The sequence below is a fragment of the Aulonocara stuartgranti genome, assembly GCF_965226115.1.
Source record: "Aulonocara stuartgranti genome assembly, chromosome: 20".
Lineage (NCBI taxonomy): Eukaryota > Metazoa > Chordata > Actinopteri > Cichliformes > Cichlidae > Aulonocara > Aulonocara stuartgranti.
This window is the reverse complement of record NC_138956.1, coordinates 31,357,083-31,382,902: the sequence shown is the minus strand read 5'-3', so window position 1 is coordinate 31,382,902 and position 25,820 is coordinate 31,357,083. Positions and strand designations below refer to the sequence as shown.

At 40.2% G+C, this 25,820-nt stretch overlaps 1 long non-coding RNA gene across 1 annotated transcript in view; it reads right to left on the bottom strand.

Moving 5' to 3' along the window:
• LOC309696319 overlaps nt 1–25,820 on the bottom strand; it is a 61,881-nt gene that overhangs the window by 316 nt on the left and 35,745 nt on the right. The gene's annotated exons all lie outside the window — the stretch shown is intronic.

Genomic DNA, 25,820 nt, shown 5'->3' with positions numbered 1-25,820 from the left:
CAGGCTTATAAACCGTAAGTGGAATTAAAATCATATATCAAATTTACTGCTGAAAAAAAAAAAAACAAATCTACAAAACTAATTGAAATTCTTCCCAGTTACACAAGCAGATGTTTCCCAAGCTGGAAATCGGATCTTAATTCAGTAAATCTTTTGCCTCATATCTCATCACGAAGCGAGGCTGCGTCTCCGACAAAGAACAAAAAACAGAGTTTTTGCATTCTTGAAATTTTTGTTTGAGCTTTGACACCCATGTAATCCCGATCAGTCAGCTCTGAAACCAAAAATGTGCCCACATTCCTTGGAAGTCACCCATAGCACTGTTTTTTGGAGTGTCAACAAAATCAGTCTTTTATTTATTGTCAACAAAGAGGCTCAACAAAGTGTCTTTTGACTGCAGCCAAAGTTCTGACCTCTCATAGTTTTTACTTTGAGAGGGTTTGAAGCATCTTCGCAGTCTATTTTGGACCATTCAGAGCTTGTCAAACACCGCTTTTGGAGTGAAGTTTGAGGTTAACCTTGAACGGTGTGCCTCACATACAGTCGGTGTTGTAAACTGAAATAAAACTGCATAACAGACAGCTGTTAGGAGTTTCACATGTTTGATATCGGTGTCTGAAAAACCAGTTCTCATTTTTTTCAAAAAGAACATTATACGATAACCGTGACTCCCGATATGGATCTAAACAGCTAAAATAGATTAAAGTCAGTAATACTTCACAAGATACTAATTTAAGCAAAATATATAGCTTGAAGTGCATTTTCAGTTTCTCCTAGCCAACTGGAACACTTTCGCATCTTTCAGCGTGTTATTTTGGTCTCACCTCATCATATGCATCTCAATAAACAAACTGTACAAAGGAAGCAAATAGCAGAGACAAAGTAACTGCTTGGACAGCACAGTAAAGCCCTGAAAGCTAAAAAGGCACATATTTCCCACAGGAGATGATATAGGCCAGACAAGGGCTTAAAGGATAGCGAATACACAACGTTAATGCTACATCGTTTATCCTGATCGCGTAAAGACGCAACTGTTTCCTAAATCTTATAATATACATATGTTGATTGTGTTTTTACAGCTTGTTTTGCTGACCCAAAGTGACCCTATTTGTTATGTTTAATATACCCAGAAAATGAATGGATGTCTTTCAAATTCCCTGATTTGTTTCTTTGTGAAACTAATGGCCTTTAAAGAAAATGAATCGCAACTCTTTGGTTTGAGCCAGTGCAGCGAGATAGAGGACAATACTGCAATTAAGACATTTTATTTCTTTTTTCCCCCATCTTTGACATTTGTGTCCGTCTTCTCCCACTCTCTAGCATTTCAGATTTATCTAATTGGCTGCATATGAGCTCACACAGTTCACCAGCACTTAAAAGTGCAGTTTAAAAAATCTGAGTGTGAAATGTGTCAAGATTTTCCAGTGTTTTTATACAGGAATTATAGCATTTTTTCCTGTTTGATCATCATAGACATTATAAACTCTCCAAGAAGATTTATGGACACTTTTTCCCAGGTCAGAACAGGAAATATGAAAACAATTTCGACACAGTTCCTCTAAAGCTCTGCCATGCAAACACAATCCAGGGGAATCTTTCAAATTATTTCATAATTGTTAAGACAATGCAACAGACTCAGAAAATATCTGACAGACAGCGATGCACAAGAACAGAGCGAGTTCAAAGTGAACCCAAACAAGCAACGTCGTCGAGACTTCACAGATCCGCTCACGTTACGAGATTGACAAGCTACCGCCTGCGAACGTGGAACATTTAAAAACACACGAGCTTTTTGTGGAGCCGCACTGGTCAATTATCCATTCGAGAGAAATCTGGGCTCAACCTAAGAATGTTTCCAATATCATGAGACTGAGTGCATTCATATTTTGTGGCTGAACTATTTAGTTACAGTCTTTCCACAATAGGGAATCTAATTATAATGTTCTAGTCATGATAAAAGGAGGATGGTCTGAAAATCCAAACCTGTCTTTAATCAAAAGATGAAATTTCATGTACAATGGACAGCCTCTGATTGAAGTCTGGTTTCACTATTTTCAAAGCAGTGCAACAACATATGCATACAGTCAAAAGCAGCTGCTTGATTTTAAGATGTAATTCTTGTAATGCTTGTGAAAACTTACCAAAGCCTTAAAAAAACAAAGAGCTATTACATTTTCTGTGGAAATAACTGAAGTTTCCAGTTGCGTGATTGACAAGTGGTTAAAAATAAAAATTTCTGAGAGCAGGACTACATTTCAGCAATTTAATGATGCACGCTTAATATGAACTTATGTCAAGACTGAGGGATAAAAAAAATAACACACGCACACACATGAAACAGGAGTAATCTGTGATCATATAAACAGATACAAACATCATCTAACATTTTTCAAATGACGCCGCGGTTGTGGATTTTTGATGATGACATTAAGACGTCTCGATGAATAGCGTGAGTTATAAATAATGTTTGCAATGAAAGAGTTAATCTAAACACAGAGAGAGGAAAAGGCTACCCGTGGTTATATACACACGCGACAGTATGTGGGCCCGTCCTGTGTGAGAAGAAAACCGTTTTGTTAAAAGTAGGTGAACAAGCTGATGTGTGTGTTGTTGTTGAAAGCACATTTAAAGGAGCTTTGCGGGACTCGGCGTGTTTGTCCTCGGGGCTCGGTGTAACAGATGACAGAGATCGTTGGAGCTTTTTTTCACATTAGTCAGAACTTACTCCTTTTCACAATTTTACAGTACTCCATAGAGACCCAGACACCATTCTGATATTGTTGAACTAAGGTTGGTACTTGACAAGTGGGTACTTGTTGTTCTTTTCTTGACAGGTGTTAATGCCTCACACTCCTTCTCCTGTTATTTTGGTGACTACTTTTTGATTCTGTATTGTCTAAGGCTTTTTGCACATCGGAAATTGTATGTGCAGAAGAATATACTGCCATTGCTGTGCATTTATTTAGCTAATATTAACCTCTGGCTCTCTTCCACAGTGTGTTTTTGTCCCGACTTCCTCCCCTCCTTAAACAGTGAAGGCAGATGTATGCCCCTCTCTGAGCTGGAGGTTTTTTCCTCACCACTGTCACCAAGCAGGGTCATGGGGGTTTTGAAACCTTGTTCCAACTATTCTGGGGCAAGAGACACCCTGGACAGAGACAGCCAGCCGACCACTGATGCTCACATTCACACCTACAGGCAGTTACTAGTCACTAGTTAGCCTAACAAGCAAGTCTTTGGACTGTAGGGGAAAGCCAGCGTACCAGGAGAGAACCTACAAAGGCACAGAGAGAACATGTAAGCTCTACGCAGAAAGGCCAAAGCTGGCCGGTGGATTCAAACCCAGGAGTTTGTTGCTGCCGGCCACAGTGCTAACACTGCATCACCATGCCACCTCATCTTATTTATGTAGTGCTGATTTACAGGATAAACTCTAACAAAGATTTTACAAGCCGTCAGATTTCATTTTGGAACATGATTACAAAAACATCTGAGAACTGTAGCGCCATAATGTAAACCGAGCAGTGGACACAAAAACAGGGACATGTCGTAAACTCTTGTCAAAACAGAGAAAACTAAAGGATTTAGAGACATTTTGTTCTGGCCACTGAAAAACAAATGTTGTGGGTTATGACACAGTGTCAAAGATCAGACTCCTTAAAGCCTTTTTTAAATGTAGGTAAAGTGGATCTGATGTGTAAACGAGTCGTGTTTGGTGATAAACGGACTGAAAAAAAAATCTGGCTCTGCAGTTTGCATTTGCTCTACAGATCATTTTATGATCTTCCAGCTCTTCGTTTCACTTGAACTTAATTTTAAAAGCAAGCAGATGTTTAGGGTTAGAAAATAAAATACACCCATATGACAGACCCAGCCCTTTACAACAGGCAGACCAAGCTAGCAACTAGTTGTAAAATCAACACATTCTCATCCCATGGTTCTGTTAAATGCTGCTGGTGTCACTAATTAAGCACAAGGAGTATTTTGGTGTCAGTTCTCCAGTCGTGGCAATGCTCTGGACCACAAGTTGCTCTTTTTAAGAGCAGCAAAGACTGCATTGTGAGGCTGGGTAGGTGGCAATCACCATAATTTACAAACTCTTTGGGAGTTTTTGTGTTTGATTCGTTTTCCAGGATGTACCCCGCCTCTCACACTATGGAAGGTTAAAGGAAATAACCTACAATCATATAGTTATGAGTCCAGACTTCCTGGGGGAATTTAGGGCCTCTTTATGACGGGGCTTCACTATAATACACAACAGGAAACCTTTAAGTAAATACAATACCTTGGATAGTCTCTTAGATGTTGTCATAATTGGATTATTCCGGTCTTTATTATCCATGCCACGCCCAGAAGATATTTCTTTACAATGTGTATAATTTTAAAAAATGCTTTATGATAAAAGACTCATTCTTTATAAAAATAGAGTCTGTTAAAAACAACAGCAAAACATTCAGATAGACATCTTAAAAAGTAAAATTATTAAGGTTAGTTAAGGTTAAAGTTGACCTGTTATCTCAGGTGGAATGGCACCGTGACCTAAATCTAACCCTAACAAACGAATGACTCGTCATTAAAGGTTTACATATGTGTAGGAAAATGAGTCTGAATCTGGGGCTGTCAGTCATCCTGCAGAGTAAGTACAGCACGCGGGCCGAGAAGGGAGGGGAGCATTGTACACCGTCTTTTTAACCCAATAAAACCCATACAACATACAAACAATCTTTCTTACACTGCTGCTTGACCTATTTCTTCTCATGTAATATGTCGTTAAAGCAGCCTTGTGAAATAGCTTAATTATTCATGCTTGATTTCAAAATGAAGAGCTTTGAGAACATGGCTCCACAGGAGGATTGACACACGCAACAGTGCTCTTACAAGCACACACACTGAGGCACACTGGGGCCCGGCTTACTCGAACAAAAAAAAAAAAAGAACACCCTTGACTGACTTCATCCAGTGTGTTGTGCACAGAGCATTAAAGCAAGAGTGAAGATAAATGCCCTGTCAGTGCCTTTAATGATTTATTTCAAACATTTCACTCGATCCAATAAGGTTACAATCTATGGCAGGTAATTGTTTATAGAGAAAGAGAGGGCATTTTGTTTGTTTTATTGAGCATTGAGCAGAGTGAACATACTAACCTCAGAAATGGATGCACTGTCAGAAATATTAATTTGCTGTTTTCGACTGCATTCTGCGCTTGTAACTCTTATCACACATATGAACACACAGTGCCAACTTCAGCATTCTGACTTTTTTGAATTGAGCCACGCGCTGTAGTTCATTAAATATCCTTTTCTAGGGTGTGAGGCCCATCTGTCCGTAAAGACTAGAGTGGATGTGGGTGTCCGATCAGCCACACACTATTTTTGCCTCCCAGCATGCGTGTGCTGCAGTTAGGTAAGGCATCAGAACAGCCTGTCACTTGTCCCTTGGTATTGCTTTAGTCTGCGTCGACAGTGTGTCCACTCTGGGTTTGTCAGTGTCTATTCAGACCTGACCTGTCTTGTTCAGCTCATGGCAGAGGACGCTGATGGACATTTCCAGTTCTCCTTCTCGGTGTCCATCACTCGGTGCAGGATGCATCCCTGACGCATCTTAGTTTGAGCTCCTGAAATTTGTTGACAGTTGCAGAGGGTGGTCTGCAGTTCTGCCACCCTCAATTATGGGAGATGTGATCTGATTCTGACTTGAGGGATGTAGGTTGCCTGCTGTGCATAAATGCTCAATTGTGGTCGATCGATATCTTGCTAATAGGTTTTGAAAATTGAAAACAATGCAAATAGAAAAGATGCGCAAACCCTGCTGAGGGATTTTGAAATACAAACCCAAAAGGCTAAGCGAAGGTGGGGTAAGTGACATCATTTATTTATTTATTTGCAGCTCTTGTGGATTCGATTCATTCATCCTCTTTTATGTTTGTTGCTTTGCTGCCAGTCAATCTTGTGTTTGTTCTCTTAATTTCCTTCGAGTCGCTGATGAAAAAGCAGGAGTATTTAATTAGCGCTCCCTCTGTTCTGTTGAAACAGTAAGTGTATTTTTATAGGACCAGGAATAGAGCTCAAGTCTGTTTCTAATGGAGATGGAGGCAATCAGATAACCAACACTGCCACCCATGCTCTCTTTTCCTCTTCTTGAAGAGGACAACTTCAGCTTTTAATAAACATGTAATAAGAAGGAAAACAGCTGGTAGCTGCATCACAGATGGTGCCGTTCTTGGCATCTCCAAGGAAGGGACCACACATACAGATGGCTCATTATTCCAGCATTTGGTTATGCATATTGCACAAAATTTTATTCCAATGCTTAACAACCAGTATAAGCAATACAGGTGTTACTATTTTTCACGAGGCTCTCCCTGCAAAGTAAGCAGTTGGGATCGTGTTTTGGTCATATCTTTGCGGATCACTCGCACAAGCCCCAGAAACGACTTCCCCCTATCAATATTTCAGTGCTGTCTCTGTTTGCGAGAAGCGCCACGTTAATCTGCACTCAGGTGTGATTCATGGCTAAACCAGCTGTCAGTCTTGCCTCGACTGCAGCTCTGTTTTCAAAGCGCACCTTTGTGTCATTAAGGTAACAGCCCGCAAATACCTCAGCAGGTCGCTGATTAAGACAGAGGGAGGGATATTGATCACAAAGCAACGGCAAAACAATTCAGCACAGCCAGCCGAGAGCGAGGCCAAACACCTCGGCAAGCAACCTTGACCTCTGCGAAGTCCCTCAGACCGGGCATGTTTTAAAATCTAAACTTGTAAACTCATATCGCAGTCTGCCTATCTGCATATTTCTGAACTCCAGTGTCCTCTGAGTATTATTTATTTTTACTCAAATAGAAAATGTCACTGGTAAAAAATAATTTGAATGAAAACAAGGCAAAGGATTCAGTCCCATGAGAGAAATGTGTTCTTCGTTGAGTCTTTTTTTAGGCTGACTGTTTTAAATTACAGATGCTCTCTAATTGGCTACGGTCAAATAAAACCCGCCTAATGAGGCATTGCATTCATTTGCTTATTTCCTTTCAAGTCATTTCCCTTTGTATCTCAGAGCAAAAGTCTGCTCTTGTGCTCACTGTCGTTTCAAGCAGGGTATTCTTAGTCAAAAGACTATCATGCCTCAAATGAATATGTAAATGCACTTTTTTTCCTGCCGCAGAATAGTCGAGACCCTGAATTTACTCATTAAGTATAAACAGTAACAATAATAAACTCCAACTTTAGCTGTTATCCCACCTTTATCTGTTATTTTAATGACCACCACCAGGTTTGGAAGTAAAGGCAGCAAAAACCTACGAGTGCGTCTCCATTATGTGATGAACTTAGCTCGGACTTCTCTTTTAATGCGATGATTAAGTGTGCTAATCACAAGTGAGAGCGAGACGTAGACACTTTTATCCGTCTGTCCGCCTGCGTGTGTGTCCTGAAACATCCGAGAGATTTTCTTTCAGACCTCCTCACACTTGACACTCCATGTATGCTGGAGCTGTCCTCTCCAATTTATAACAGAAGTCAATGTGACCTTTATCCTGGCAATGACTATAATGTACTTTAGCACATGTCAGTCTCAGGTCAGGATTATCCCCCGTGTCATATGTTTTGTCTTGCATGTTTTACAGTCACCAGGGACGCACCGCTGTGCTGCTGTGCTGCAGCCTATTCAACTTTAAAGTGAACTTAGACAGGTGATAGCTTCAAAAAACATGTAACATATTATTACCATAGAGACAGTATTCAGAGGCCCAGTGCAGCATACTATTATGGGCCTATTCCTTCAGCGTTATTATACGTTCAGAGATATTTATAGCCTGCAAAATGCAATTAGACATTATAATTACACAGTAATGACTATTTTGAACCCCAGTTTAATAATAATAGCTTTGCTTTCTACTCTATTCTAGACTGCAGGAAACAAAAGAAGCCAAACGACTTAAAGTGCTTAAAAGCATTGGTAGGCTGCACGAAATAACTGTCACATGTTTTTGGCTCTAATTTCCCCCCTCATACTCATCTTATTGCTCATCAGCTAAGTTGTCAGGTCTGCTACATCCCTTTGATGGCATCACTGACAATTAGCAAGACGATGCCACACAAAACCATCTGGACAGGCACATCTCTCGTTGCTGAGGGAGACAGTTTCTGGTGTGACAAAAATAAATCTCAAGGTCAGTTGCTGTCACTTTTTAAAAGTATCAGATTCCTTCAGAGGTAGATTTATGGGATTGGATTTATTTTGAGAAGGTTTACTGGCTAATGACAAAGTGTCTGAGACTGTTAAGTGGAGAGGAGGAATTAAATCAGTAGAGTACACAAGCCAGTACCCCGCTTAATTTTAGCTATTGCTTTTTTCATCACCTTTCACTGTCATTGCCTGAATTTATTGACAGATTGATGTGTTCAAAAATATGTTAAATATATAGACGGACAGCTGCCTGACTACCATTCAAAAAATAATAGACCTGCTATGACATTTTTCCAGTACACTCTGAAAAAAAAATTATCAAGAGGGGTGGGAAATTGATTTTCCCCTTCCCCATACGCAGCAAATGTTCCACATAAATATATGATGCTTTGACAAACCTCCTCACATTAAACGTGAAGGATCCTGGCAATGAAAGTCAGACTAAATATAACTCTGTTAGGGCCCAGCCACAGCAGCATACTTTTGCATCATTATAATCTGTATAAACATTTACACAAAGGAAGGAGTGAAACCAACTGACCAGGAAACACCATCCTCACTTTAAGGTAGAAAGAGTTACAGATTTCAAAATAAAGGAATCCAGCTTTAAACAGGTGTGGCTGAATCTACTTTAGCTTGAAATGCTCAAATAAAGACTGTCTAGGGATAAAGTGCCAAACATAGTGTGTGTGGTCATAAAACAAGACGGTGTAATTGTATAAACTGCGTGCCTGGTTAGCAACAAAGCTAACGAGCCTATTAACTGACAGATAAGTTGGGTTTGCTAGCTCTGATCTTTTCCCCCTTTTGGTAGCTCTTCAATAAATACAGTACTTACACTTCCATCATTCTAGGCATGTTTGACCACCTTTAATCTTTTTTTAACAATACAAAAGGAATCATGTCTAGTATTTTGTCTAATATGTGAATACAAAATATCCCGGAGAGCTTGCTAAATTTCAAAAACAATTTTATAATATTTAGCCTAATCTATTATATCAAACGAGTTCTCGTTATGTTACTAAATTTGTTTTCTTCACTCTAGTTCAATGTAAAAATAATATAAATAATTTACAGTTTAAATTAAAAACTGGTGGTGGATTAGCTGTTAGCCCAGCAACACAAAATCTTTGCCTACAATTTCTTAAGGTTCTCATAGAATGAAGAAACAGCCACAACAGACAAACTTCAAACATTAACTAAAAGTAACATTTGCCCAAAACTCCGCCCCCAACACACGTGTCAGGTCAGGAATTTAGTGACCTTTCTCCAGGTTGTCCTGTACTACCAGAAAGGTTTTTCTTTTGAAAAGTAAGTCATTTAAAAATAACTTTTAAAAAAATGTAAAGAAATAAAAAAGAGATAAATCATTGGATTTGCAGTTATTTTGTTTGATGGATTGATTCTTCCTGTGCAGCCCTCAATCATATGCCGGTTTCATAAATTGGCACTCAGTCAGAGCTTTGAGAAGCCCTGCCAGAGTAAAAGATGAATTAATGGCTACCATTACGTCAACCATGGATTTGTCAGTTCTGTTTTAAAGCTCTGAGTTTTGGAACCTCACTATTTTGGTGTTTTGAAACTGGGCCTTGCAAGCAAAGAGCAGATTCTGCTGAGAATTTGAACACAACGCACACAAAGAGTAACAACCAGAAAGCAGACCCGCTCTGGACCATAGGCTACCTGCCATTCTTTATTATATCACCTATCATTCTATAACTATAACTTTAAAAAGCATAAAAATGTAAAACATGTCAAAATACACTTGTATGATCACTTTCCTATACTTTGAAACAACCTGATTTATTTTGTGACCTTATGAGTCACACCCTTCTGGCCATTAGAAAGAAAGCAGGCTTAAAGCGATTATGCATAAAACTGAAAAGCCCATCTTTTGTATGTATATATTCTGTGTAGCCGGATCTGAAGTCACTAGCCTAAAAATGTGTCTTAAGTTTTTGTTCAGAGTTAATCGATTCTTCGAAGGACACAAGTTTTAACACCGCCCGTAATCATTCGATCTTCATTTTTAACTGCGTTCTTTTTGCCTGTCGGTTTGGATCAAGGATTCAGGGGCAAATGGATCATTAAACAGAAACTAGAACATACTGTCATTGTTTTGAAGAGCATATTCTGTGCAAGCCCAGCTCTTGCTACAGTATCTCATCTGCAGCTCTTCCATTGTGTGGTCCCATGATGCTTCTCTGCTTGTGTTTCCATACATCATGTTTGTGCGGGCTGTACTAAAGCAGATCCCCTACAGAATAGGATCCAGAGTGTCATCCAGGCAGAGTTATCCCTCACCACTGGCTGACCGTGGCATTATTCCGATGGGGACTGTTTGACTAATAAGCATTTTCGTTTCACAAGTGCTGGCTCTAGTCAATGCTGCTGCTACGGATATACATACGGTATAGAGGACACCTTGAATTGGAAAAAAAAGAAAGAAAGGTGGCCAACACTATTAAAAGCACCCACTGGTCCGGAAAACACACTGTGATTTCATTACAAAAATCATATAATGGTCGTAAACACAATAAAAAAGTTGCAATTTTACTCGGGGAATTTGCAGCGTATGTAGAACAGATACAGCGCTTTCTTTCTGTGACAAGTTGCACTTGAATGCACAAGATGCTTCCCTTTGTTTGATTTCAGCAGAATGGTTATAGTGGTAAACCGATATCTTACTGAGCAAACAGAAGGCGGTGCATTAAAGATAAAATAGGGTGGCACTTGATTTTGAATGCATTGTGTGAAAAAGAAAAGGACACTGTCCACACATTAATGGGTCAGCTTAGAGCGGATGCTGTGATTCCTCTCTCTTTAACTGGGGCATTGTATGTTAGGAATGCTCGTTTACAGAGTGCATCTTTATGATGTGCTGCAGATGTTTCATAAATGTAGGTGAGTAAAAATAGTACATTTGCTGAGGGATATCCCCAAGTTATGTATTTGAGAGCACGAGTGGCCCCGCATATCTGAGGTTTATATTGTTAAAAGATGTGACACATATTAACAGTCTCTCACCAATGGGTAAGAATCTCACAAACGCCTGTAATAAAATTCATGCGCAGCTTGCTGTTGGCTCGTCCTTTACGGCCCTTTACTCTAAAACCGAGAAAGAAAGTAGAACAAGAAGACCTCATTGACCTTCTTTGTGCTGGCAGACACTTCATATTTCAACAACCAACCACTAAAAAGTATTTTAGCTCTACGATGCTACCTGAGTGTTTTCCTCCCACACAGAGTTAAAAATGCACACCACTAAATGACCTCTTTCTTTTTGCTCAGTTGGTGGAACTGAGCGGTTGCAGATTTACTTGCAAATGTGTTTTTCTATCTATATAAATATGCATGTCTTTGCTGTAAATAATATTTGTTGCAGCCACCAAAACAAATTCGCAGCACTCTGAAAATTCAACTCTAATGAGCGACTCCGCTCTGCACTCTGGGTTCCTGGGCTGTATATTTGCTCCCGTCGGGTCCGGGTCCGAGCATGTTACTTAGCAAATTGCTGCAATCACCTCAGCAGACCACCCAGACAACCTCTTCCTCTGTGTTCGACTTCCCCGAAGAAAAGCCTCCAAGCGCAGGGAGCGAGTCCGCAGAGGTTTCCATCAGATGGTGTATAGCATCCCGCAGTCTCTCACGGTTGGGCTTTGGTAGAAGTTCAGCACACATGAGACACCATCATTTGAAAAACATCTGTCACTCTGACAAATAATAAGTGCACAGGGCCTCCAGGGAAAAGGGAAGTGCAAGCTCCATATTTTATTTCTTTTTGTATAGCACTGCGACTGACTGCTGTTTTTGTGTGCGGTGAACTGTACTTTATATCTAATGCAATGCATGCTCACACTGACAATTGACATTTTAAGGGCATTACCCTTGACAAGGCGACCTGGACAAATGAAAGAAAAAGGCAGAATGATTTATCGGAGCGGGGGGGGCTGCTGAAATATTTTGACTTACGTTTTTTCCGTGCTGTTCGAAATGAATAGTGAAGACATATACCGCACCCCTGCTCCTGGCTGTGTGAGCTGTCTGCAGAATAGCCTGATGACCTGAGATCAGGTAGGGCTATATCTCCCCAGGGTGCTTGCAAAGCCAAGACAGCACTGCACTGCTCTCCTTTTCTAATTCTGCCAGTTCCTCCTGGCTTAATTGAGAATTTGAACAAACAAATTAATCATTGCAGCCCATAAAAATGACAGGATTCATGCAGTAGCATTCTTCATTCTCTCTAATTTGTTGTGCGTTGTCGTTCCCCCTCCCCTGTTCCTGTGCCTTTTCTCAAGCCCCCACAGCATTTTTTGTGCTGAATCTGCTAGTTTACCCCCTTATGAAAATTACAAATACTTGTCAAGGTTAACGAGTTAATATTCTCATTCAATATTTATTTTATGGGCGAAAGAGAGCGTCTCCCTTCAGCGCGTCCTCTTCCAGAGCGAGGATGGGTTTGTTAATCAAAATGACAAGGACAGTGTCCTTTTGATAATCCCCTGAATCATCGGGAATAAAAAATGAACTTTATTAATCAGCGGCCTCTGATTAATTGTTATGAAGTGTTGCTCATCCATTTCCCCTGCATTTCCGTAATTTTCACAGAAGCCTAACAATCTCCCCAATGATTTGAAGCCTTTTGAGCTGGCGATGCATTCAGCAGCACAGCAATAAATAGCTGGGCAGCACACTCTTCTTCCTGGATGAGCTTCTTTTACAAAAACACAATGCTTATTTTCCCTCTTTGCTTACAGCATTACTTTTTTTTAATATAACTTCTTCTTTTTTTTTCTTCTAGCTTCTGAGTTTGCATTTTTAAAACGGCATTTTACAAAAACGTCAATACTGACACTAACATCAGTTTAGTAGCAGCCATCAGTCTTCCTTTATGTTTATATCCCACATCAATACTGCACTTTCTGCCCACTTAATCCTTGAATGTGAGACACAAATGTAATATCCATTCCTCTCCAGATGGATCCAACAGTACAGTTCCAGCAAGCTAATAGTGTAAAGCAAGACTTAGGACAAAATCAAATATAAATAAGCAGCTAGTAAATGAAATCATGTTACACATTATCTACAAATTAACAACTCAGACTCAGCAGACCTCCCCACAGCAGAACACGATACCCAAGTTTTCTTTCATCTTAAGAAAGTAGGACAATTAATACTGCATACATTGGTGATGTCTATGATTAATATATAACCCTGAATGTCGTTTTCACAGTGAATGGTGCAAGGTTGGGATTCTGATGTAATTTACATGAGTGAGCGAGACGCGGGGTGCTCATTTTCTCTGAAGTGATGTCCATGAAACAGAATGTACAAAGGATGGGAAAGTTTCCTATCAGAAGGGCGTCTCTCTTTTATTTTCCTTCTCCTCTGGCATGCCACAAAAGGTGGGGAAGGGTGGGCGTGAAGCGACAAAGAGAGCGATATTTCATCTCACGCCCATTAATCAGCATCCGTCTTTGACTGTATTTACCTAGAAGTTATTATTTTCACATTTAACTCTATATTTAAAAGTCCCGTGTACGGAAATGATACATTTAACAAGCGCACGCTATGAATTTCAGCCTCTTCAAGAGATTTAAGGGGGTTGGGTGGCTCACATGCAATTAATTGTGGAGGTGTTTTATCCATCAGAATGAATAATTTAAAGGGAGTGTTAATAGGTATCCCAGACTTGGCCAAAGGAGCGGAGACAAAGTGTTGTTGAAAGACGTTTCATTACTTTCCCTCTGATGCTGCTCTTCATTTGTTCTCCCGTGTCTTTTTTGGGTCAGTCTAGTCGCGATCAATGACGGCGACAAAGAAATATTAATAAATAATTATTTGCATTATTATAATAAAAAAGGGGAGAGTTACATCAACTGTGCACGACCGCTGGATTTGATTCATTTAGAATTTTGACACCGAGCCATAATCATTGTAGCATGAAGCCAGAAGTTAAACTTTGCCCATAAATAAAAGTTAGTCTGGTTCTTCGCACATGGGAACAAAATCTGAGCAAGACCTTTCCCCCAGCTGAGTTACCTTTGAGAAATCTGCTTTATACAACATAAATTGTTCTGAGGGAGGAACATTAAAGCCACAATCCATCTTTTCTTCCCCCGTATAAATGTTAAGTATATTCTCATAAATAAATGCTTTGATTTATAGATTAAAAATAACCTCATCATACATGTTTCCCTGCTCTTTTACCCAGAAATACTGATGTCAACTAACCTTTAACAAGAGTAAAAATTAAACAGTCGTACATATTGATAATAGATTGGCTCTTTGGATGCCAAAAAGTACACTACAGTTGAAGACTTAGGAATGCACTTACTAACAAATGTATCGCATTCACTGATAAAGATTATCTTGTGGGAAATTTCCATAGACTCTTAACACATAAAACCCACATTTCCCCTTGAAGGAAGCATTAAGTTGATGATGTTGGAGACTTGAACTCAGCACAGCTTTGACTGATTCCTCCTGTGTGTGTGTGTGTGTGTGTGCGCACGCACGTGCATCTCCTCTTGTGGGAAACAATGGGAACTTCACAGACTCCCACATGCGCAGAGGGATGACTTCAGAAAGAAGTCATCTCTGTCACATGCAATAAAAGCAAGTCCACATGCGCATAGTTCCCCATCCTTCACGCTTTGTTTACACCCAACCCACAACATAAATTAGCTACAGCGACTACTCTCCTTTCAACACCTGTCCAACACGGGGACGGGACGGGGGTGGAAAAACAAGAAAAAAGATAAGCGCTAAGGATGTGTTGCTAGCCAGGTTTCCCAAAATGCAAACAGTAAATTCCGATGAGATCTTGTAAAATTAATTTTCTGACGCTATCCTTTTCCCCTCGGTAAAATGAGTCTGTTAATTTTTCACAAAAGGATTCACAAATACATGAGTCCTTTTGTACAATTTCCTCAGATGGAGATCTATGGCGTTGTGAACAAAAGACACTCCTTCAATGACAAGTGCCAAGTACATCAGCCAGGCCTTCTTTTCAAGTAATTCCAACCCCGGCTATTCAGGGTTTGCCCTGTGGCGAGACCGAGCACTTCGTTCTCCAGAAATAGCCATAGCTCATCTTTCACAAGGACTCAGGTCGTCTTATCACGGGGAGAGAGGTTCATTTGAATTTCTGTCTCTTCAATATGCCTGGCAATCATGATGCCCGCTTAATATTGAAGTTTGGGGAGTGCTCGGTGTTGTTCTCCCCCAGGCTCAGTGGCAGCCACAAAGAACTTGTAAGTTGCCATCAAATATCTTATCACATGACTTTTATCTGCCAGCAATGGCAGACAGTCTCACCTCAGCAGATTTCCACCTTGTAGAAATCATGAGCTCCCAAATGTGTTTTCTCTCTTCTATCCTGATAGCATTCAATATGGTCTGGCTTTATGAACAAATATAATTCTGAATGGTTATTCTCAAGCAAGCACTGGGGGCTAAAAGCAAAATGATTTTATGCCGCCGGCAAAAGACAAAGACTTGGTTTATTTTGCTGGATTTATATTTATTTGTTGTCCACAACCACCTCTTCTGAAATCCGAATTTCCTTTTGTTCCCTCTTAGCAGCAGAACGGCAAAATTGCCTTACCACATCTAATTAACACCCAAACACACCTTGACAACTTTTGCATGACGCTCACTCAGCTAAAATCCTTTTAGAATAACAAAAAAAATCCTCACTTCAACTGAAAAGAGAGGCGTTTTTCTTGATAAATTTAAGATAAAAGACGTGGCAGTCATTTTCTCCCATGACATATTTGTTCTTTAACAACAAATCAATGGCTGTGAAAGCTTGGCACCTGAATACAGAACAATGGGGAGATGAAGCGAAGATTGTCTTCATTAGGCACATTAATATTCATAGAAAGTAGAAAATCTGACACCACGGAGGACTTGGTAACCTTTTCTCATATTAGATTTTTTTTTTCAACTTCTTAACACAATTAAAGTCCAGCAATGACTTAATTAATGCGGCTTTCTGTCAGGCGCTTTAAAGAACTGTCAATTTGGCCTGGGTCTGCCTGTCAGCAGGGAAGAAAGACAGTCATCCCACTCTTACAGGAGACAGTCGGAATCACAGTGCCGGATAAAGTCACATTCTTAGACACCTTGCCAAATTGATTCTTTTAAGGGTTTTCTTGCAGATTACCATTTCTTCCCTCCTGTCTCTTTTTCCGCACGAGTGTCAAATCTGAGAGAAAATCTAAATTCAGTTTTAGGTTCTGGCTATTACCGTCTTCTCCTATTGTGCTCATTGTTGCTGATACCCTGTTAAATTATGATTTGAATAAAATATTTTCTTGTGCAAGATGGTGTCCTCAGAGCTCCGAATCAATTACTGAGATACTGGCAACAATACGGTGCGGTCAGAGCAGGCTGCCCTCGCAGTAGCCGAAGTTATTGAATCAACAACTTCAGCTCGGTTATTAGTTTGCAGGAAGTTACCGCACATTTTTCTTCTTGTTACACATTTCTACAACATGCCCTTTTGACAAATGCTATAAGTAATAAGTCATTTCGATTGTGCCGTGAGTTTCTTGGCGAATCATCTCTGCAGAGGAGGCTGAGGCTGCGAGGGACGAGGCAGGTGCATTTCCTTTAGAGCCGCAACTGTCTTCAAGTGGAAGCCACAGGCTGTCCAAACAACATGACACTGCGAACGGCGACTGATAATGACTAATTCTCCTCTTCCATGGGTTTTGATCAAAAATAGCTCCTTCTCCTCTCTCTCTCTCTCTCTCTCGCCAGTGAGCAAAATTGAGGTAATGGCCCTTACTTTAGACTCTGGCACAGCTGCAGGATTTGTTATCACTTTGACTGAGATCAGTCTCACTTTTTAACAAGTCAGCTGAGACTTTCATGAAATAATGACTCATATGCACATGTAGCGTGAGTACAGCCAAATCCAGAAATGAACAGTGTTGGCTTTTTGGGAATTTCAGTTTTCCTAAACTCCTCTTTCTCCTTACTGGATGTAATTTTGAATGCTGTGAATTTGCTATGAAATGCAGTCAAAATCAGATTATAACATTCGTTTTTTGTGGTTTTTTTATCTATCCGCTCGGTGTGACCGGGGGAATTCATGCACTGCCATTCTCTGTATTAATGAACCAATACCTGTGATCATTCTGCAGGAGGTGTAACTGGCTTGGCAGGTGTGCTGCCACAGGGAAACAGATTAAAATAGTCAGGGTTCCTTTCAAGACTTGTACAGAAAACAATGGAGGCTTCACAAGGTAATCATGCCATTATATGAGACAGAGGGACTAATTGGAATTATACTAGAACAGGCAGGGAGCTCATTAAAACCTTGAGCACTACCTCATGATAAACAGTCACTTTAAGGGCTGGCACTAATATGATGAGGCAAAGTCTTTATTTCTCACTTTCCAATGAACACATCTGATGTTTAAGCTCCTTATACTCACTCAGCAGGTATCATGTGGAATGTAAGACTCCTTAATTGCCACTGGAAATTAGTAGCACAGTTACATAGGGCGCTTTGTTGTCATGCAGAAACACTGATGATTGTGTACCGTCTCTTAAGATCTGCATCATTTTGAATTCTAGCATATCGTACTTCACGATAAGATTTCATATACTGTCGTCTGCTTTTGCACGTGCATCCAGTTGGCGTTACAAATTCAGCCGTGTGTTAATACATTAATTGCTCAACTTTGCTCATTACAGCCATATAAAGCCTCACCAATACAATTCCATAATAGCACAGTGAGCTTGTTATGGACTCTGACAACCCGTGATTAAAATCAGACTCATTTTGCTTGATGAGAAATTGGCTTTACCCAAAATAACTTTATATCCCTGTGCTTTCCAACCACAGTTCATTAGCTCCATCTTGCTCAGGCGGGATTCTTTGTACCATTTTGACTGTATTCAAATCTCTTTAATGCCATCTCATGTTTAAAGACTGGCCATAAATCCCATATCAGTTCTTAATGACCACTGCTGGCCAGCCGGTAATATGTCATTGTTCGCAGGCGATCACCCAGCGGGGAATAGACCATGCCAGTCTTTGTAATTGCACACCCAGAAAGATTTATACTGCCATTATGCACACCCATAAGAAATAATTCAAACATATCATTGAAAAAAACAGCCTGCACATTGCTGATCCCCAAATCTCCACTCAGCATCCAGAGAGTATAATATTCTGCCGCCTCTCTGCTAACGTAGCTTTACTGTCTTCTAGTAAAGATGTCTTCAACGCTCATATTCCATATGTCTATTTATTAGCGGTACAGTTTCTCCTTCTTCTGGAGGTTACTAGGGAAGAACGTGCAAGCGCTGTATAGGAAATGCAAGGTGTCATATAACTGCCACACCACTACAGTGGCTAAGTGACTGGAATATTCCTCGTGCCATATGCATCCTAAACAAACTCCTCCATGCACACTGCTGCCTGCAATCCTTGGTTGGCTCTGAGATGCGGTGATTGAAGATGCAGTTAGCTGAACTCCCCAAGTGTGCCGCCACAGCTTTGTTGTGCTGCCTGTCCTGGTTTCTCCTGAGAGGGGAGGCAGGTGTGGGCTGACGCAGGTTTGATCACCTTGGTGAATGTGGACCTAAGTGGCTTCACCAAGTCTGCAGGGAGGACAACAGCAGCTAGGTGCAGAAGGACGAGTGTTTGACTTGGGCTAATGAATTGCCTGGTTGAACAGAATTACATCATGCTTGTTTTCTTTAAAAGGATTTGACAGGTACTCAAATATGCTGGCTAACGTTATAATTTAAGCTGTGACACGCTGCATGAGGGAACAGAAAGAAAACGTTACTGTAGATTGATCAAATGTTACGGTCCTGGATATGCAGGATGTTTATTCATGAACAGCTGATATAAGTGATGCACAGTACTTGATAATATTTATGTTTTCAGGGAAAAGAAAAACTGCAGCTACTAACCCCAGAACAGCAGTGCACTTTGCTTGTTCTCTTTGTCCTTGGTTTGAGGGCCAGAGAAGTAGGGGAAGTTGAAGTGCCCTGCTGAAGTCAGCCATCAAAAGCAGGCCAGTCATACAGACTCCTGTTTCAGAGTCTACTGAGACTGCTCCCAGGGACTCTTTGTTCCTTTTCAACCAGACTGCTGCTGTCTCCGCGCTCAGGGGGCTCACTCACCAGTGACAGCCGCAGTCAGATCATACCCCCACAATCAAATACAGTTTTATTAGATCTGTCTTGCAGAGCGGCACTCCACTGCAAAAACATGTTTTGTTCTCTTTAACCTATTCCACCGGGGACACAAACCAACAGTGACACTGTCATTTGTTGGCAATGCAGTATGACTCCCTTGTGGTACAAATGTCAGATTATACCGTGCAGTACTAGTTATCCTCCCTAAATATAGCCTCTCTGGTATCATAGCCTGTCGCAAGAAATTCATGGCTTCGCACACATGGCCTTTAGTGGAGCCCCAGACACTGTCACAAACCTTAAGAAGTCGCCAGGATGAGACTAATTGTAAATTCATATCTGTCTGCAAACTCTCCTTGTAATTCTGAGAAGAGAGGCACCTGCCCCCAGCTTGATCCTGGCTCGTAATGTGTGATGTGCACTTTTCAGTCCCCGTAGATATTAAATTGATTTGCACATGGAGTTGTCATCTCTTATTAAGCTGGCATTTAAGCAGTGTACAAGATTTAAAAAGGCATATGTGTCTGGAGGTATGACTAGCCACGTGATGGTCACTCACACAGTTAGACTAGAGGTTTAAACAGGCAGGGTTAAAGCCTCCTTAATCCCATTTTCTTGATCACTTCTTTTACTTTCAGTGATTCCTTCATGTATGTTAAAACAATATTTTTATGTATGTTGCAACATTTTTGCTTAGTTAACACAAAAAGATCCTGATTTTCCTTTAGTACTCTGAGCTGGATGTGATTCAGCTGGGAAAACATGACTTCTGGTGGGTGGTTCTAAAACAGACACTGAATTTGCCATACAAATATTTACTGTGATGTGTGTTTGAGTTCCTCCATTGACCTCTTATCATGTTACTAATAGAGACTCTGGTCTCTCTGACATCAAGAGGCTGTAAAAGTAACTCAGTGCACAAATGTAAACACAGACAAACCAGGATTATGTCACAGAAGAAACATCAGGATGATTAGATGACAACCACAACACTGCATCGTTGCACTGCAGGTACACTACAAGCACATTAGTCAAGATTTGTAGTGAAATACACATTTTTTTAATGATGAGCACACTTTATTTTGTTTTGGTCTAAACAGCATGTCTCTATATAGGATGCATGAAAGCATTCAAAATGAGCTTTGGTAAATTTTTAAGTCTACCTCTACCAGGGGCAGAACAGTGGGTCCTGGGTTCAAATCCAAACTAGGGCCTCTGTGTGGAGTTTGCATGTTCCTCCCATGTCTGCATGCAAACTGATATCACGTCAAAGCGTGTAACAGACACGCTGGTCCACTGTGTCCATTTCACGCTTTGCCTCTCCAAAGTGTGAAATGGACATGCATATAGAAGTTACATTACCAGCAGGAGGGAGATAATATATTTAAAGCCAAGAAGTCGCTAGTGACCAAAAAAGGTATAAAGTACATTCCAGGGTCATTCTTAAGATAGGTTGCTAACATGCATTTACATGTAAATGTGTAAATAATGTCTTTTTAAACACTTTCCTATCATTATTTTCATGTTGGCTTGAAATAAAGTATTTAGCTTTGCTGGTACTGCAGCTTACTGCAACTTCTTTGTTTTGCTTTGCCGCTCCTAAGCGCAAAATGGACACAGTGGTCCATTACACGCTTTGTAGTGATACTGGGTATTCTCTATTCGAATGGAGTTCTCTTTGGGTACTCTGGCTTCCTGCCACAGCCCAAACACATGCATGTGGTTTGGTTAATTGGTGGGTCCAAATTGGCCATAGGTGTGAGTGTGAATGGCTGTCTCTATGTGTTAGCCCTGCGACAGACTGCCGACCTGTCCAGGGTGTGCCTTCCCTCTTGCTGTATGACAGCTAAGCTAGACCTCCCCCCGCAACAAGCCTGAACTAATTTAGATAAGCGTAAGAAAATGGATGGATGGCTATATAGTGATTAGCTTTTATGATTAGCTTTTATGCTTACTAGCAACGTGGAGTTGTAATGCCACCTTGAAACATACTAGTCTGTAATGCTTAAAGCTATAACGTTTAAGGATCATTCAGGTAATGAATGAACACTGTTTTGAAATTATTTTTCCTTCTTTTTTATTGTTAGAATCTACAGATTTGGAGAATTGTTTCACCCTCAGTAAATTCAGGTACTAGCTCCTATGTAGAATTGTTTGAATAAGGATTGGCGGAAGGAGAGCTGACAGATTTTGAAATCCATATCTCTAAATAAATATTACATTAAGCAGAGTTGATCTTGTACTCTTTATTTGGTTTTATGTATTGTACGTTAATCTCAATTTAGGTATAGCGCAGCCTTTTGATTCTTGTGAGTTTTAATCAACAGTCTCTTTCATTTTTTACACTACAACTGTGCCCATTTTTTGCATAAAACAACCATAGTTACACATGTGTTACAGTGCAATGTTAGTAGATTAGGGTACCTGCAGAAAAAAAAATGTAACTCTGCACAATACTGTAAAAGTCAGAAACTATTACCATTACTGCAAACGGAAATTATTCAGAAATTAGATTCACTCACTGCTTCACTAAAATTCTGCCAATTGCAAAAGTCCAGATAAAGGTAGTTTCTCCTTCCTTTAAAGGTACAGTATGTAAAACCTCAACTCTGGATGTCATAATATTGCAATCAATATATGTGCATAATTGTAGCTATGTTGGCCACTGGAGTACTTAACATGTTTAAGTCAGTCAAGAGAGATCAAAAGCATTTTTTTTGGCGGGGGGTGGTTCATGTTTAGACTGCGCCACATAACGGCTGCGGCCGTTGCTTTTTGTTTCCCCCATAACAGCTGCAGCTGGCCAGCATGTTTCTACTACTGTTTGTGTTGAGTTCAACATTTTTGACCTCGCTATATTTCACCAAATTGTTGAGGATGAGTTCTTGAACTTTATGCTGGTAAGCTAAGCAATTTCCTTTTTGACACTGTTAGCCAGGATTAGTGAAACTTTCACTGAAGTGAACGACAGGTTCAGATGATACTGGACTCAGACACTTAGTGAATAAACTCCCATAACATGTGAGAATATAATCAAACAGCTTATCATAGGGAAAATATTATTTTTAAGTCTTATAACCAGCTGTTGTTGTTTCGCTAGCTCATTGTACAATGGCCAACGTTTTGCCAAATACATAAAATCAGGAGAAACAACAACGTCCACCTCGGCCACCGTATTCATAATGTTGGAACAACATGGCGGCTTCCACAGACCTTCCTATGTAGTTATGAGAATGCATCAATTTGTTGAATTTGAATAGAAAATGCACACTAATCAACATATATTTATGAGTACAAGATTCCTTTTTCTATTAAATCACCTTTAAAGAAAGATGAACATGAACATGAAGTGTAACCAAATAAAACCAATGGTAATAGTTAAAAAGGATTAAAAGCTCCCAGTATATTAGTTCATGTTTATTTATTGCCAACTGCTTCTTTACAAAAGAAGTTGTTGTGAACTGGTGTTTTACATACATATAACAGGCCTTGTTTTAAAGATTGTTCTTTAATTTGATTCTAAAAATGTTAAAATATATATATTTTTGTTGTTGAAATTAAGGCTAACCTCAAGTCATTTTGATTTCTATGATTTAATTGATGTTTATTAAATAATTAATTTTCTTTTTTATTGAAAGATATTTAAGACTTGAAACCAAGTTTTCAGAGGTTTTAAATCCTCCCTACTGGGACATTAAAACCTGACACTCTATCTTGTTGTTTTTTGGGTTGTTTTTTTTTTTTTTTTGAAAAGTAAAATAAGCTGATCATGATCAGAGGGTAAGGTGAATCAAAAGCACTAGTCACAATAACGTGATCATTATTCTCTTGAAGGGATGCTTGTTTTTCTCTTTTCTCTCCAACAAAGCTTCGTACAATTCACGGGCTTTTCATGTTGCAAACATGGGGGAGAATTACACACAAACAGCAGGTGAAGTCACAAAAACAAGGCGAACAAAAGCACCATGAAACAATGCTGACAATCCAGAAGTCATTCCTGACCAGGCTCACTCACATGCATGACTCATGTCCAGCATGTCATGTCAAGGCCTGGCATATAATACGCTGGCAGAAAGCCTCACTTGAAGCGATGCATTACATGAGTGTTACGAACAAAAGCAACTTTTACGATTCCGATTATTTAATCTCACACATTTCAGAAAGAGAAACTACGTATTGGAATCCCTGTTTTTTGGAGGTTTTTTTGCAATAATATGATCTTTTAGCAACAGGAAATCATTTAAACTAGCATGTATATTTTTTTCTCTTCAGACATTCAGCCCTATAAATAATCAAGGCCTTCTCCGATCCTTGCAAGTAATTATCTGTGTTCTCTGACAGCCACAGGCAGCAGCAAACTGACAGGCCTCCATGAGGGAGATGTTGTGTAAATTTTATGAGTGACAAAGAAGATTAGTAGAGTGACTTTGTACATGTAACTTTGACCTCCTTGGAGCTGTGCATGCAGGAAGGTGAAAGGGAAGGCAGGAGAGGAGACGCCCATGGATCCGCTTCTGTGCGCTTCACAAAAAATCCACATTTGAGATGAACTGCTAATTGATTTGTTGACGAATAAAATGTATTTTCTGAACAAGCTATCACATAAAAAACACTTTTGACAACACGTCAGTTAGATTTCTTCTGTATCTAGCAAATCTGAAAAGATGTGTATCATTTCCCAAGTTTCCCAAGCGTATTTACATCAGTCTGTTGTCATATTTTGGCAGACGGGGTTTGGATATTGTGTTGAATTTGGGGGAAAGCAATAGTTTTCCACAGATATAGTGATTCTGGAGAGGCACTCATCAGTTAAATAGCAACCTGCCTCAACAATTTCTGTCTCCGAAACTCCCCCCTTATCATACACCTATTGTGTTTTGCTCGAGACAGACAAACCCTAAGCATTCTTTGCTCTGATTTTCCATTGATGGTCTTTCATATAGTGAGTCTGCTCAGAGAGGCTTTGTTCTCTATAATTACAGGGAATGTGATTTCAGCACGAACGTCTGTCTTGCCTCGAGCTCTGTGATTGTCAAGGAGATTTGATGGAGGTATCAAGCACGTGTGAGTGAAGGGGAACATGGTCGCGCCATCACACCCTTGTGTTTACCCCGAGTGTCAGAGGGCTGATGTCACCCTGGGAGAGAACAGAAGAGGCGGGCCTTGGTGAATTCCTCCACGTCTGTCTTTCTGTCTCTCCGGACATGTTATGGGGAAGAGATGATAACAGGGATGTGCGTGGAGTTCAGCGGCCACGCAGCGCTGCAAATCTCCCTGGCCATCTTGCACGGCTCACGCTGTTCAAACAGGTTCCACGCCGGCTTGTGTCTTGTCTTGTCAAGTGGCTGACATTCTGATTTAATCAACATCCACGCCTGCCAGATGAATTAGATCACTATCAAAAATGCACAGGGAGCGCCATGTCCCTCACTTGTCAGAACCAAACTCATCTGCTAATTTATTTATTACATTCTCCATGAGAGGAGCATTATAACACTGTGTGGGCTTAAGGTTGTCTGTCCTTGGTGCTTTGTTAAACTTGGATGAGCCCCAGGGACTTTATAATTCTATCTACAACTCGCACCTACTGAAAACACATAACGGTGGTCTGAAGAAGAAAAAACAAACACGACATTCCTTCCGCCTCTCCTCCGAACATCCGACAGCAATCTGCTCTCAGTGCAAAATGATTCCACTACTATGTTTTAATTTCCACCCTATCTACTTGTTAATAAATCTAAAATGCAGGCACTCCAAATAGAGACCCAGACATTCTTTGTTTTTACGTGATGAACGACTTGGAAATGTTTAGACATCGATGTTGATTGTGCTTCTCATGGAACACCGCGCCTTGTTTTTTAGCTTGCTGCAATGATTAAAATAAATGGGGAGGATGAGTGCACGCAGGCAAAGCAATTGATAGCAGCATGATAATATAGAAACAGCTGAAAGGGACTGATGTGGTGTTCGCTTGATGGTATCAAGGAGAAACTGCTCATTCTCAGAATGGAGATCATTTCTGGAACTATGTACTTTGTGAGAAAATGCTTTCTCTTATATATCACTGAACTCGGGCTTTTTCATTAAATGCGCTATTTTGTTCAATATTTGAAAAGAGCCTGTGCCGGGGCCTGAATGGATTGAATTGATGTTCATTGGACAACTGTATATCAAAGTGATGGCCAAGTCTAAGAAATGACAAAAATCCATTTCATTTCAAGTTTAACAGAATTACTGGGCTTGATGCCGCCTGTGAACAACTACCAGAGAAAGGAGAGAAGTGTGCAGGGATGGTTCAGTGTGTTGCTAATGAAAGTGTATGTTGCATGAATTATCAGTGGGAGGACGGCTGTGGTTTAGCTGAGCTGAAGAGATTCAGATTGAGATGTCCACTCACGGCTCACTGGTTTGATATTTCCATCATCGACAGCAAAGGAGACTCTGACAGTTGGGCTGCACAAAGCCAGCTG